This window comes from Bufo bufo, chromosome 3 (assembly GCF_905171765.1).
Source record: "Bufo bufo chromosome 3, aBufBuf1.1, whole genome shotgun sequence".
NCBI lineage: Eukaryota > Metazoa > Chordata > Amphibia > Anura > Bufonidae > Bufo > Bufo bufo.
In genome coordinates this window covers 443,154,398-443,169,462 of record NC_053391.1, presented here as the reverse complement: position 1 = coordinate 443,169,462, position 15,065 = coordinate 443,154,398, and positions in this window count along the sequence as shown.

Genomic DNA, 15,065 nt, shown 5'->3' with positions numbered 1-15,065 from the left:
TATCTGAAAAGTGCGCCATGGCCATGTAGGAACGCCTGAAATGGCCACACACTTTCCTGGCCTGCTTGAGTACGTCCTGTAAGCCTGGGTACTTATGCACAAAGCGTTGTACTATCAGATTCAACACATGTGCCATGCACGGCACATGTGTCAACTTGCCCAAATTCAATGCCGCCAACAAATTGCTTCTGTTGTCTCACACCACTTTGCCGATCTCCAGTTGGTGCGGAGTCAGCCACTGATCCACCTGTGCGTTCAGGGCGGACAGAAGTGCTGGTCTGGTGTGACTCTCTGCTTTCAGGCAAGTCAACCCCAAGACGGCATGACACTGTCGTATCCGGGGTGTGGAATAGCCCCTTGGGAGCTAGGGGGGTGCAGATGATGTTGAGCAAGACGCAGCAGCAGAAGAGGACTCAGCCGAGGAGGTTAGCGAAGAGGATGGAGTAGGAGGAGTAGAGGAGGTGGCAGCAGGTCTGCCTGCAAGTCGTGGCGCTGTCAACAACTCCTCTACAGAGCCACACATTCCATGCTTGGCAGCCGTCAGCAGGTTTACCCAATGCGCAGTGTACGTGATATACCTGCCCTGATCGTGCTTTGCAGACCAGGTAGCAGTGGTCAGATGGACCCTTGCCCCAACACTGTGTGCCAGACATGCCATGACTTCCTTTTCCACAATAGAGTACAGGTTGGGGATTGCCTTTTGTGAAAAGAAATTTCGGCCGGGTACCTTCCACTGCGGTGTCTCAATAGCTACAAATTTTTTGAAGGCCTCAGACTCCACCAGCTTGTAAGGTAAAAGCTGGCGGGCTAAGAGTTCCGACAAACCAGCTGTCAGACGCCGGGCAAGGGGGTGATTCTGTGATATTGGCTTCTTACGCTCAAACATTTCCTTGACAGACACCTGACTGTGGGCAGATGAGCAGGAACTGCTGAAGGTGAGAGGCGGAGTGGCGGATGGTTGAGAGGGGGCAAGGAGGACAGCAGGAGTTGACGTGGCTGAAGATGCTGGACCAGGAGGAGGATGGCGGCTTTGAGTTTGTGTGCTGCTTGTACTCATGTGTTGATCCCATAGGCGTTTGTGATTTGAGATCATGTGCCTTCGCAAAGCAGTTGTACCTAGGTGGGTGTTGGACTTCCCACAACTCAGTTTCTTTTGGCACAGGTTGCAAATGGCATCGCTGTTGTCAGAGGCAGACACACAAAAAAAAAGCCACACTGCTGAGCTTTGCAATGTTGGAATTCTGGTGGTGGCAACAGCATGCGTTGATTGGCATGCCTTCTGGCTGACCCCGGGTGCAGATGCATGCTGTCTGACTGTGCCACTATCTCCTTGCGACGAAACTCCCCCTGCTTCCAACTCGTCTCCTCCTCCTCTCTGTCTCCCCATCTGAACTATCCCCCTGTTCTTTTTCTCTTCGAGCGGGCACCCACGTGACATCCACGGACACATCGTCATCATCAACCGTTTCACTTGTATCTGACAACTCAGCAAAGGAAGCAGCAGCGGGTACAACATCATCATCATCACACCGTACGTCCTTGTGTGTAATGCTGCCTGACTGAGACATATCCCAGTTATCTACATCCTCTGGCAATAATGGTTGCGCATCACTCATTTCTTCCTACTGATGTGTAAATAACTCCTCTGACAGATCAAGTGAAGCAGCTGTGGTGCTAGTGTTGGTGGTGGCGGCAGGCGGGCGAGTGGTAACTTGAGAGGTGCCCGAAGCTGAGCTGGAGGAGGATGGGGAGTCAAGGTTCCGAGCGGAAGCTGTAGAAGATTGGGTGTCCTGCGTTAGCTAGTCAACTATGTCCTCAGAACTTTTCGAGTTCAGGGTACGTGGCCTCTGCCTGTCATTTTTTTTTAGATTAGTTGTACTATGCGTGCAAGCTACTGTGACACCAGATATGAGTGGTGGCACTGTGCACTGGCAGTAGTTGGCACAGTTCACATTGTAGGCCTAACACACACGCTTGCAGGCAACTAACTGCAATTATATTACAATCAAAAAAGTGTTGTTTTTTTATGTAATCAACTGTGACACCAGATATGAGTGGCACTGTGCACTGGCAGTAGTTGGCACAGTACACACTGTAGGCCTAACACACACACGCTTGCAGGCAACTAACTGCAATTATTTTACAGTCAAAAAAGTTTTTTTTGTTTTTTTATGTAATCTACTGTGACACCAGATATGAGTGGCACTGGTGCCACTGTGCACTGGCAGTAGTTGGCACAGTTCACACTGTAGGCCTAACACACACGCTTGCAGGCAACCAACTGCAATTATATTACAGTCAAAAAAGTGTTGTTTTTAAAAAAAATGTAATCTACTGTGAAACCAGATATGAGTGGCACTGTGCACTGGCGGTAGTTGGCACAGTACATACTGTAGGCCTAACACACACGCTTGCAGGCAACTAACTGCAATTATATTACAGTCAAAAAAGTTTTTTTGATTTAAATGTAATCTACTGTGACACCAGATATGAGTGGCACTGGTGGCACTGTGCACTGGCAGTAGTTGGCACAGTATTGTTTTTTTTAATGTAATCTACTGTGACACCAGATATGAGTGGCACTGTGCACTGGCAGTAATTGGCACAGTACACACTGTAGGCCTAACACACACGCTTGCAGGTAACTAACTGCAATTATATTACAGTCCAAAAATTTTTTTTTTTTTTTAATGCAAGCTACTGTGACACCAGATATGAGTGGTGGCACTGGGCAAGTGGGCACAGTATACGCTGTGTGCCTGACACACACGCTGGCAGGCAACTGCAATTAGATTACAAAGGAGAAAAAAAAAAAAAGCAGACTGATGTACTAGCCCTAAAAAGGGCTTTTTGGAGTGCTGTCAGGATGCTGTCCTTACAGCAGAGATCAGATGAGTCTTTCAGGACTGGAGTGGACACTGAATACACTGGCCTAGCTATCGATTTCCCTATTAAATCAGCAGCAGCTACACTGTCCCTCCTCTCACTAAGACTGCAGCTTCCGAATGACTCTAAAATGGATGCTGTCCAGGAGGTGGGAGGGTCTGTGAGGGAGGGTATGCTGCTGATTCACTGGAATGTGTCTGCTGACTGTGAGGTACAGGGTGAAAGTTTGCTCAATGATGACGAATAGGGGGCGGACCAAACATCGCATATGTTCGCCCGCCGCGGCGAACGCGAACAAGCTGTGTTCGCCGAGAACTGTTCGCCGGCGAATAGTTCAGGACATCTCTATTGATAGAGCAGATATCAAATTAGATCGTGAACATCACGGGGACGTGCGACATGGTGGGGCAGTAAGTATGCACACGCCTACACGAACTAACTGACAGGGGTCAGCCCCTGCAACTTCTGGGTCTCCAAATTGGGCACATGGCCTGAGCTTGCCCTTTACGCCTTGGAGGTGCTGGCCTGCCCTGCAGCCGGTGTATTGTCTGAACGTGTGTTTAGCATGACTGGAGGGTTATATTTCCCAATGTTTTGGGGTGTACCCTCATTTTTAAAAATTAAAATAAAAAAAATAAAAAAAGCAGTGTAGGCTACCTCCTCCTCCTCCTCCTCCACCACCACTTCCACCTACACCGCCACATCCTCCGCCTCCTCAAGCTCCTACTTCATATTGACCTGGTCCCTCCTAGATAAAGATTATTATTATTTATTTTTACGTGTTTTACACTACGTGCAGAATTATTAGGCAAATGAGTATTTTGACCACATCATCCTCTTTATGCATGTTGTCTTACTCCAAGCTGTATAGGCTCGAAAGCCTACTACCAATTAAGCATATTAGGTGATGTGCATCTCTGTAATGAGAAGGGGTGTGGTCTAATGACATTAACACCCTATATCAGGTGTGCATAATTATTAGGCAACTTCCTTTCCTTTGGCAAAATGGGTCAAAAGAAGGACTTGACAGTCTCAGAAAAGTCAAAAATAGTGAGATATCTTGCAGAGGGATGCAGCACTCTTAAAATTGCAAAGCTTCTGAAGCGTGATCATCGAACAATCAAGCGTTTCATTCAAAATAGTCAACAGGGTCGCAAGAAGCGTGTGGAAAAACCAAGGCGCAAAATAACTGCCCATGAACTGAGAAAAGTCAAGCGTGCAGCTGCCAAGATGCCACTTGCCACCAGTTTGGCCATATTTCAGAGCTGCAACATCACTGGAGTGCCCAAAAGCACAAGGTGTGCAATACTCAGAGACATGGCCAAGGTAAGAAAGGCTGAAAGACGACCACCACTGAACAAGACACACAAGCTGAAACGTCGAGACTGGGCCAAGAAATATCTCAAGACTGATTTTTCTAAGGTTTTATGGACTGATGAAATGAGAGTGAGTCTTGATGGGCCAGATGGATGGGCCCCTGGCTGGATTGGTAAAGGGCAGAGAGCTCCAGTCCGACTCAGACGCCAGCAAGGTGGAGGTGGAGTACTGGTTTGGGCTGGTATCATCAAAGATGAGCTTGTGGGGCCTTTTCGGGTTGAGAAAGGAGTCAAGCTCAACTCCCAGTCCTACTGCCAGTTTCTGGAAGACACCTTCTTCAAGCAGTGGTACAGGAAGAAGTCTGCATCCTTCAAGAAAAACATGATTTTCATGCAGGACAATGCTCCATCACACGCGTTCAAGTACTCCACAGCGTGGCTGGCAAGAAAGGGTATAAAAGAAGAAAATCTAATGACATGGCCTCCTTGTTCACCTGATCTGAACCCCATTGAGAACCTGTGGTCCATCATCAAATGTGAAATTTACAAGGAGGGAAAACAGTACACCTCTCTGAACAGTGTCTGGGAGGCTGTGGTTGCTGCTGCACGCAATGTTGATGGTGAACAGATCAAAACACTGACAGAATCCATGGATGGCAGGCTTTTGAGTGTCCTTGCAAAGAAAGGTGGCTATATTGGTCACTGATTTGTTTTTGTTTTGTTTTTGAATGTCAGAAATGTATATTTGTGAATGTTGAGATGTTATATTGGTTTCACTGGTAAAAAAAAAAAAATTGAAATGGGTATATATTTGTTTTTTTTTAAGTTGCCTAATAATTATGCACAGTAATAGTCACCTGCACACACAGATATCCCCCTAAAATAGCTAAAACTAAAAACAAACTAAAAACTACTTCCAAAAATATTCAGCTTTGATATTAATGAGTTTTTTGGGTTCATTGAGAACATGGTTGTTGTTCAATAATAAAATTAATCCTCAAAAATACAACTTGCCTAATAATTCTGCACTCCCTGTATGTTATTTTAAGTCATTTCCCTATTCACATTTGTTTGCAGAGCACTTGCTATGCTCTTAACCACATTTTGACGACATTTGCAGCCCTCTAGCCCTTTCCATGACATTTTTACTGTCATTTTAGTGCTCAAAAGTTCGGGTCCCCATTGACTTCAATGGGGTTCAGGTTCGTGGTCAAGTTCGGGTCAAGTTCGGCTCCCGAACTCGAACTTTTTTTCTGAAGTTCGGCCGAACCCGTCGAACCCGAACATCCAGGTGTCCGCTCAACTCTACACATAAATATAGGAACTGTATTTAGGTTATTGGCATGTTTAGCTGTATACGCATATAAGCTATACTAGCAACCTAGGACAGGTCTTAGCTGGCCAGCTACACTCCAACCAAAATTACCTATAATTCTATGTTCTTATTGGTAGGACTTGAAAATGAATATGAGGAATTTTCCATCAGGTTCTCAACTCCTAAGTGTCCTTTATCACTCTCAAGTAGAACAACTAACTTCTGTATAGGACGTTCCAACTTGAGTGGAGTAGTGAGACGTTTTCCCTTTTTGTCAAGTTTTGAGTATCCTATTTGTAACAACACTCTTCTTACTAGTTTGTCTTCATCCTTTTGAATTTCTAAAACTTTGGCCAATTTCTAGGCAAATCTTCTTCTTTCACTAACACTATGTCACCAACTTCGACATTTCTTCTGGGTGTTTGACATTTACTTCTTAGCATAAGATTGGCTAAGTACTCTTTCCTCCATCTATTCCAAAACTGTTGTGATAGATATTGAACTCTTCGCCATCTCCTTTTAAATCCTCTTTGGTGAACTTACCAGGCGGTGGCTGTATGTAATCCGACTTAAGTTGAAGTAGATGGTTAGGAGTTGGAGGGTGCAACCTTGTTGGATCGTTGATGTTATCAACTGTAAGTGGACGACTATTAACAATAGACATTACTTCATAGAATAGGGTCCTAAGTGAAGCATCATCTATTCTTCCGGCGTTCTTTTTCAACACTGAACTTAACACATTTCTTACAGTTCTGATTTGTCTGATTTTCACATGAATGCTCCACATGCAAGCCATATAGGAGGACTATATGGCTTGCATGTGGAGCATTCATGTGAAAATCACACTGTTTCTCTAACAAATACTCAGTTACTTTTTCTTTATCAATCTCTTTTAGCGGTTTCTTCAATTCATTCTTTTCTCCAACAAAATTAGATCCTTGGTCAGATCTAAGCTCTCTGACGGTACCTCTAATGGCTATGAAACATCTCAAGGCATTGATGAATGCGTCAGTTGACATATCCTCTAACATTTCCAGGTGAATTGCTCTGGAGCTTAGACATGTAAATATTAGTCCATATCTCTTGCACTCCTTGCGGTTCTGTTTGGTGATGAATGGGCCAAAACAATCCATTCCGCCATAAAGAAATGGTGGTGATGGGTTTACACGATCTGCCGGTAAATCTGCTATTCTTTATTCTTCTGTAGGTCTACGTGCCGTTCTGCAGACTACACATTTACTTATATACCTTGCTATAACTTTCCTTCCTTTCACAATCCAGTAACCACCTTCTCTCAAACAGCTTTGGGTAAAGCTTCTTCCTTGTTGCAAGGATATGTTGTAGTAGTGATCAATAATCAATCTTGTGAAGGTAGAGTTTTTGGGTAGAATTGCTGGATGCTTCACTCTGCTAGGTAATTTTCAGTCTCCCTCCCACCTTCAGTATACCATCCTGTAGAACAAGATTAAGCTTGTACAATGAGTGGTTGTTTGTAAGCCTTTTAGGTTCTTGACTAAGTCTCTTCAACTCTTCACTGTAGAATCTCTGTTGAATGAGACTTATAACTGTTTCTTCAGCTTTCATTCTTTCTTCTACATTCAACAATTTTCTTCTTTCTAAATCCCTTTGCCAAACGTTGAATTCGAGCTACTATGTTCATGACTGTATTCCATTTTGAACATCTTGCTTGTCTTTCAAGTATGTCATCTTGACACTTGGCAGCAGTGCTCAATGTTTGTGCAACTTTTACTTCTGGATCACCCATAGACAATTCTGTGTAACCTTTACCGGGCGTGATTTCCTTTTCCCAAAGAAACTCTGGGCATGTGAACCAGTTTTAATTTTTCAATTCTGTTACATTCAGGCCTCTTGAAGCGTGATCTGCTGGGTTATGCTTTGTGTCAATGTGATGCCAATGTTCCGGATTTGTTATTTCCCAAATTTTCTCAACTCTGTTGGCGATAAAGATATGGAATCTTCGAGCTTCATTGTTAATGTATCCTAGGACAACTTGTGAGTCTGTCCAAAAATATTCTTCATCTATTTTTAATTCCAATTCTTCTCTCAGAAACTTGCTTACTGATGCTGAAACTACAGCTGCTGTCAGTTCAAGTCTTGGTATTGTCTGAATACTGGTAGGTACAACTCTGGCCTTTCCCATAACCAGGGCACAGTGTATCTTTTCTTCTCCTATTACTCTGATGTAGGAGCACTGACCATAACCATAACTACTGGCATCTGAAAAATGATGAAGTTCTATTTTCTTGTACTTTCCGAAAATGTGAGGTACAAAACATCTGGGTATCCGAACTTCTCTCAAGTTTTGCAAGTCTGTTATCCAACTCTCCCACCTTGGCCTCAAATTTTCAGGTATGGGCTCATCCCATCCCAACTTCTGTCTGCATCATTCTTGCAGTATTTCTTTTGCTCTGAGGATTACTGGGGCCAACAATCCCAATGGATGAAATATAGAAGACACCACGGAAAGAATGGTTTGTCTAGTTGCAACTTTCTCTTCAATAGATACTTTAAAGAAGAACTTGTCTCAATCCAAGTACATTCTGAACTGGAAGATGATCATAATTGAGATCTACATTCTTTATTGTTGCTGCACGTTCAGAGTCACTGATGGATTCCAGTACCTCTCTGTTGTTTGAGATGAATTTGTGAAGGCGCAGGTTTCCTCTTGCGCATAACTCTTGGATTTCTTTCACTAGTTTGATTACAGATTCTGTGGACTCTAGACTTAAAAGACCATCATCTATATAAAAGTTTTCCTTCAGAAAATGTGCAGCTGATGGGCAATCCTTTTCATTCTGATTGGCCAGATACTTCATACCATAATTGGCGCAACCTAGAGATGATGCTGCTCCAAACAAGTGTACTTTCATTCTGTATTCTGCTGGCTCTGTATCTGTATCTCCGTCCTCCCACCATAGAAACCTCAGGAAGTTTCTATATTTATTCTTTACATGAAACTGGTGGAACATCTTTTCAACGTCACACATGACCACTACGGGATACTTTCTGAATCTACAGAGTACTCCAGACAGAGCGTTTGTAAGATCTGGTCCTTTTAGTAGATGATCATTCAATGCAACACCATTGTACAGGGTGGGCCATTTATATGGATACACCTTAATAAAATGGGAATGGTTGGTGATATTAACTTCCTGTTTGTGGCACATTAGTATATGTGAGGGGGAAACTTTTCAAGATGGGTGGTGACCATGGCGGCCATTTTGAAGTTGGCCATTTTGAATCCAACTTTAGTTTTTTCAATAGGAAGAGGGTCATGTGATACATCAAACTTATTGGGAATTTCACACGAAAAACAATGGTGTGCTTGGTTTTAACATAACTTTATTCTTACATGAGTTATTTACAAGTTTCTCTTTGTTTACAGCCATTGACATGTCGCCGAGGTTAACACGTGAGGAGCAGATAGAAATTGTGTTGATGTCTGGTGAACGCAGTAACCGGGTCATTGCAGCAGATTTCAATGCAAGACACCCTACGAGACCACCCATATCCCATGCTACAGTGAGCAAACTGCTTGCTAAGTTTCATGAAACTGGTTCAGTGTTGGATTTGCCAAAATGTGGACGCATGAAATCTGTCTCTAATGAAGAAACATCAGTGGCTGTCCTAGCTTCATTCAGCAAGAGCCCACAGCGTAGCACTCGCCACATGTCACTGGAGAGTGGCATTAGTCGAACATCCCTTCGGCAGATATTAGCTACTCACAAATGGCACCCTCCAAATTCCAGCTACTGCAGCATCTCAACGAGGATGACCCAGATCGGCGCACTGAATTTGCAGAATGGGGAAAACAAAAATTGGAACAGGACCCTCAGTTTACGCAGAAGATTTTGTTCAGTGATGAGGCAAACTTTTATGTGAATGGTGAAGTTAACAAACAAAACCACCGCTATTGGTCTGAAACTAACCCACATTGGATAGATCCCTCCAAGACTGTTGGAAGAAAAAAATTGATGGTATGGTGTGGTATATGGGGTACAAAGATAGTGGGGCCATTCTTCATCAATGGAAACCTCAAGGCCACTGGATATGCAAAATTGCTACATGATGATGTGTTTCCCTCTTTATGCACTGAAGCTGGCACATTCCCTGAGTTTTTCCAGCAAGATGGTGCACCACCACATTATGGGTGTCAGGTCCGAGCATTCCTAGATAAACAGTTACCTGGAAAGTGGATTGGTCGTCGTGGGCCAGTTGAATGGCCCCCAAGGTCTTCCGATCTGACCTCCTTAGACTTTTATCTTTGGGGTCATCTGAAGGCAATTGTCTATGCTTTGAAGATGTGCAGCACCTGAAACTACGGATACTGGAAGCCTGTGCTAGCATTTCTCCTGCGGTGTTGCTATCAGTGTGTGAAGAGTGGGAGAAGAGAGTTGCATTGACAATCCAACACAATGGGCAGCACATTGAACACATTTTATAAGTGGTCAGAAACTTGTAAATAACTCATGAAAGAATAAAGTTACGTTAAAACCAAGCACACCATTGTTTTTCTTGTGAAATTCCCAATCAGTTTGATGTGTCACATGACCCTCTTCCTATTGAAAAAACAAAAGTTGAATTCAAAATGGCCGACTTCAAAATGGCCACCATGGTCACCACCCATCTTGAAAAGTTTCCCCCCTCACATATACTAGTGTGCCACACACAGGAAGTTAATATCACCAACCATTCCCATTTTATTAAGGTGTATCCATATAAATGGCCCACCCTGTACTTTGCTGAGCAATCAAATACTACTCTAATCTTATCTGGCTTCTTTGAGTAGTAGACACCTTGATGTGGGATGTACCACACTTCTCCTTCTTTAGGTTGGTTATTAACTTTCACTGCATGTCCTTCTTCGAGGATGCCTTCCATGAATTTTAAATAATCCTGCTTGAATTTGGGATCTCTTTCCATCTTTTTCTTCAAATATTTAAATCTTGCTAGGGCAAGATTTCTGTTATTTGGCAGATGAGGTCTTTCTCTAAAAAGGTAAAGGCATTTCAAGATGACCTTGTTGATTCTACTGAATATATTCTTCTAGAGTGTTACACTCTTCTTGGGATACACTCTTTTCTTTAGAACTTATATCTGCAAAGTCAGTTTCAAGGATCTTGATTACTTTGCTGGACTTACAGTTGGTAACTCTTGGACAGATATTTGATGATACAATCCTGTCACCTGTCTTAAGTTTGCAATCTGCTGTTTTCCTCCAATAACACCCTATTCTAGATCAGTTTGAACAGCGTAGGGTTCACCCTTTCCTCCTGTGATTACCTTTGGTGGTACCAAGGCTTCGGGACAATCATAGCCTATCAACAGTCTAACACCAAACTCCTTCAGCGGGGAAATTTCATGAGATATGACAGATAGGTGCTCCCATTCATTGGCTGTTTCACAGGTAGGTATGCGATCTCGATCTAGAGGTATATCTTCTTTTGTATAAGCTGGAAGTAGATCTAATGTGCAGTTTGAATAAGGTCCTCTAACTCTCAGCCCTTTGACCCTTTTGATTGTTCACTAATGTGTCTCTCCCCGTCATTGTGGCGAGTTTGAGCTTCACTGGTTCTGTAGCCACTTGTAATTTCTTGCAGATTTCTTGATCAATAAAGGTGACGTCACTCTGGGCATCCAGTAGCGCATAGGCGTATACCTTCTTGTTCCTCCTTTTAGGATTTGAAATGCACACTGGTACAACCATTGATGTGCCATTGCTCTCTCCCTCCCTCACTCTGCAACAAAATACCAATACTTTCTTTCCTTCCTTAGTATCTTTAGATATTGAGGATTTATATTTCTTTGGACGTTCATGTAGTAGTGTAGGATGGCGTCCTTTGCAAATGCTGCATGTGGCTTTTTTCTTACACTGCTTAGTAACGTGGCCTTATCTTAGACAACCAAAGCACAGTTGGTTCTCAAGTACAAATTTTTTCTTTTCTTCTGGGGCGACTTCTCCTTCAGTTGTTGGCACTTATGTATGGAGTGTTTCTCTCCATAGAACATACACTTGAAGGTAGTCTGAAGATTTGTCAGTTCTGTCTCTCTACTGATCCCAGTAGTGACTTTGAACTTGCTCTCGTAGGTATCTGGACCTTTAGCTGCTGCGTTGGTTGCAAAGCTAGTTGCTCTTGCACGTCTTATATCTCTCACAGGCCTTTCTTCTAAGGATTTTAAGACGTAAGATGCTGTTACTGTATTACATGCTATCCGTGCTTCCTTATTGATGAACTCAGATATCTCTTTAAAACTTGGGAAGTCCTTACCTAGATCTAAATGTTCAGTAACATAGTGATTCCATCTAGAAGCCACTTCTTCAGGTAGTTTAGTTAGCATCCTGTGGTTTTCTAGATAGTCGTTCAGTACTTCCAGTCCTTGAACGTGTGGGATGGCATTGCTGCATACTTGCAGGAAGTCACCATAGTCTTGGAGTCTGAAGTGTTCTTTAGGACCTATTTTAGGCCAGTTATTCAATTTCTCTCTAAAAGCTCTTTGTACTAAGAAAAGATGACCATATCTTGCATTTAATTTTTCCCAAGCTTGCTTGTATGCTTCTTCGTCTTTTCTATAGAAGTTACCTTCAAGAACTTTCTTTGCCTCCCCACCAACATACCGTATTTCCGAAGGCAGAATAACTTGTCAATTGGACTGAAGCACAGATGCTCAATGATCATTTTAAAACTTGCCTTCCACTCTATGAACTTCAGTATGTCTCCTGAAAATACAGTAGGTTCCGGAACGGGAAGTCTAGCTAGGACTGTTCTCTGTGGTCTTCCTGGGACAATGGTTGTAACATTCTCCTGAGCATTGCCATGGCATCTAGGAATAGAATCGTCTGGTTCTATTTTCTCACTTAGTTCTGAATTTGGTGGGTCCCTTTCTTCTTCTTTTCCGGTAGAGATAGAGGGTAAATCCACACACCTTTTTTCTAACACTGGACTAGGCGTCTCTTTGTCTTTCTGAGCAGGGATGGAAGGATAATAATTTATTTCCTCATTACAAGCTGGAGATTTCCTTTCATTCTCTTGAGCGTATGAAGAAAATAGGAGCCTTTTTCTTCACTTAGTACAGATTTTAACCTATGACTACTCTGACTCATATCCCACTCATGTACTCCGAGTCTGGCTTCTATGATCTTAACTTATTTCTGCCTTTCCAGACTTTTCATCTGTTGGCACTGTGCTTCCATTTCAGCTTCCATTTGATGGCGCTGTACCTCCTTTTCAGCTTCCATCTGATGGCGTTGTGCATCCTTTTCAGCCATCAGTTGGCACTGCGCCTCGATGGCAGCTTCCATCTCAATTTCTGCTCTCTTGACAGCAAGTTGTTCATCTAATTCCTTTCTTTTGGCTGAAGTATTTGAGGACTCTGATATGTGAGGTGGCACTTTTGCTAGCAAAGGAAGTCACACTTGAGATTGTGGTACCACCTAAGGACCTAGCATAGTCTCTCATAAAAAGCTAATTCATTCTACTTGCTTTAACTTCATCATAGTTTTCTGCAGATGATAGTTCTCTCATGAGCTTTACCAAATCTTTAGTGACCGCAATACATGTGTCCATGTTTCCTACAATATCCTGGGAAGGTGTCTTAAATGACCTCAGATTGACAAATGCTGCCATAAGCTCTGATTCAGATTCTTCTACCGTCTCTACCATATCACTCAAGTTCCTTTTATACTTTCTTGCTTTAGCTTTTTACGAATGTCTTTAATGTATAATTTCCATTTATTATACATTCTGGCGAAATTTTTTTCTTTCAGTGCTACTTCTTGCTCCAAATTTTCCATCATCTTTGGGGTCGGTTTTCTGGCATGTAATGAACGTCTTAATTCATCTGCTTGGGCTATATTTGTTTGAGGCAAGACTAATGCTGCAAAAGAATCTTCTACCTCAGACATTTTTCCTTGCTCTTCAACTTCTACTCTATCTATCTTTGAATCCTCTAACAGTGGCATGGTAATACTAGGCTCAGACATTTTACTTTAAATGCAGTACTGACAATCAATATTAATAATAAGATGCCTTTCACTTTAAATGCAATACTGACATGCAGACAATAAGCGACTTTCACTTTAAATGCTTTAGAGTCCATGTACTACAAACTGTCCTTTGTTATTATTAGGAGTCTTTTATTCCTGAACACACACAAAAAAAAAAAAATTTCTCTTTATGCCAAAGCCTATATGCAATAAGTAATAAAAGGAAAGCTCTGACCTTATTCTGAAGAGCAGGATAGTGCGATCTGAAGGTTGCTGGAACAAATGTCTATATTAAAGGAGACTTGTCTTTTCTTGATGTGATGCAATGCTCTGCGCTGACTTGCAATGCTCTGTGAAGACTTGCGATGCTCTGTGCAGACTTGCGATGCTTTGTGATGACTTGCGATGAGCTGGCTTGGATACGCTGCTGCAGGCTTTAGGCCTAGCTGGCTGCAGTAGGTGGTCTCTCTGTGGATAGCGGTGCAGGCACTCTAGCTCTGGACTTTGGCCTCCCACCATGCGTCTCTTTCTCTCTCTAGGGATTGCAGGAAGGTTGGCGCTCTTTCTCTGACTATCTTGCCTTTGCCATTCTGCCACTTTAAGAGTCGGCTGCAGTTTGACTAATGCACGCGTTCTATGGCCTTTATGGTAGCTCCGCTGAGGTGTCTTTGCTTGCTCACTCAGGGAACAGTTGCTGCGCGGCCATATATGCTGGCTCTTCGCTGCTCTAATGCGTGCGCTCGTTACTGTGCAAGTTGAGGAGCGCTACCACTCCCTCTGAGGGCTATAGTTCCACTGTGGCAGGCGCAGCACTATGAAGTGCTGTTTGAGCTGTGGCATTAGAAGAATTTTGATATCTCTGAATTTTAGTCTAACCAGACTGTCTATTACTCTGTAATTCCTCTAGCGCCGTTCTATGGAAACAGTAGATTTAAAGAGCACACCAAATGCTTGAAATAACTTCTTTATTAACTTCAACTTTTCTTCATATAACACTGCCGCCTCCGCAGCAGATAGTCCATGTACATAACACGTGTTGAAAAGATATCACAAAATGGCAGTATGAATAAGATGGTTGTTCAACTGTTGAATCTTGTCATTCAACACAAAATGGTGGATATATTTCTCTTGAGCATCTGTACTCTCACTTTAAGTTATTTAAGCACTTTATGATCTGTCTGAGAGGTATATCTTTGGTCTAACTAATAGTTCTGCTTGCTCAACTTGGTTTGCAGTTTGCAGTATGCAATTGCTTATGATTTAGTATGAGTAGTTTGCAGTTTGTATGCAATTTGTATGGAATCTGGTTTGTATGCTTGCAATTTTTATTTGCAATTGTATGGTTGCAATTGTAGTTTGGTGGAACTTTAAGTAAACACATATATATCTAGTTCAGTATACAGCTCTAAACACAATACTAACAATATGAACATTATATAACTCTTTTAAATACCTATATTGGCCTCTTGTCCCCATAAAACTCAGCTCTCAGTGGAGTGAATGTCTCTTCAGCTCCTGTCTGTGGTGAATAATGATTCTGGCA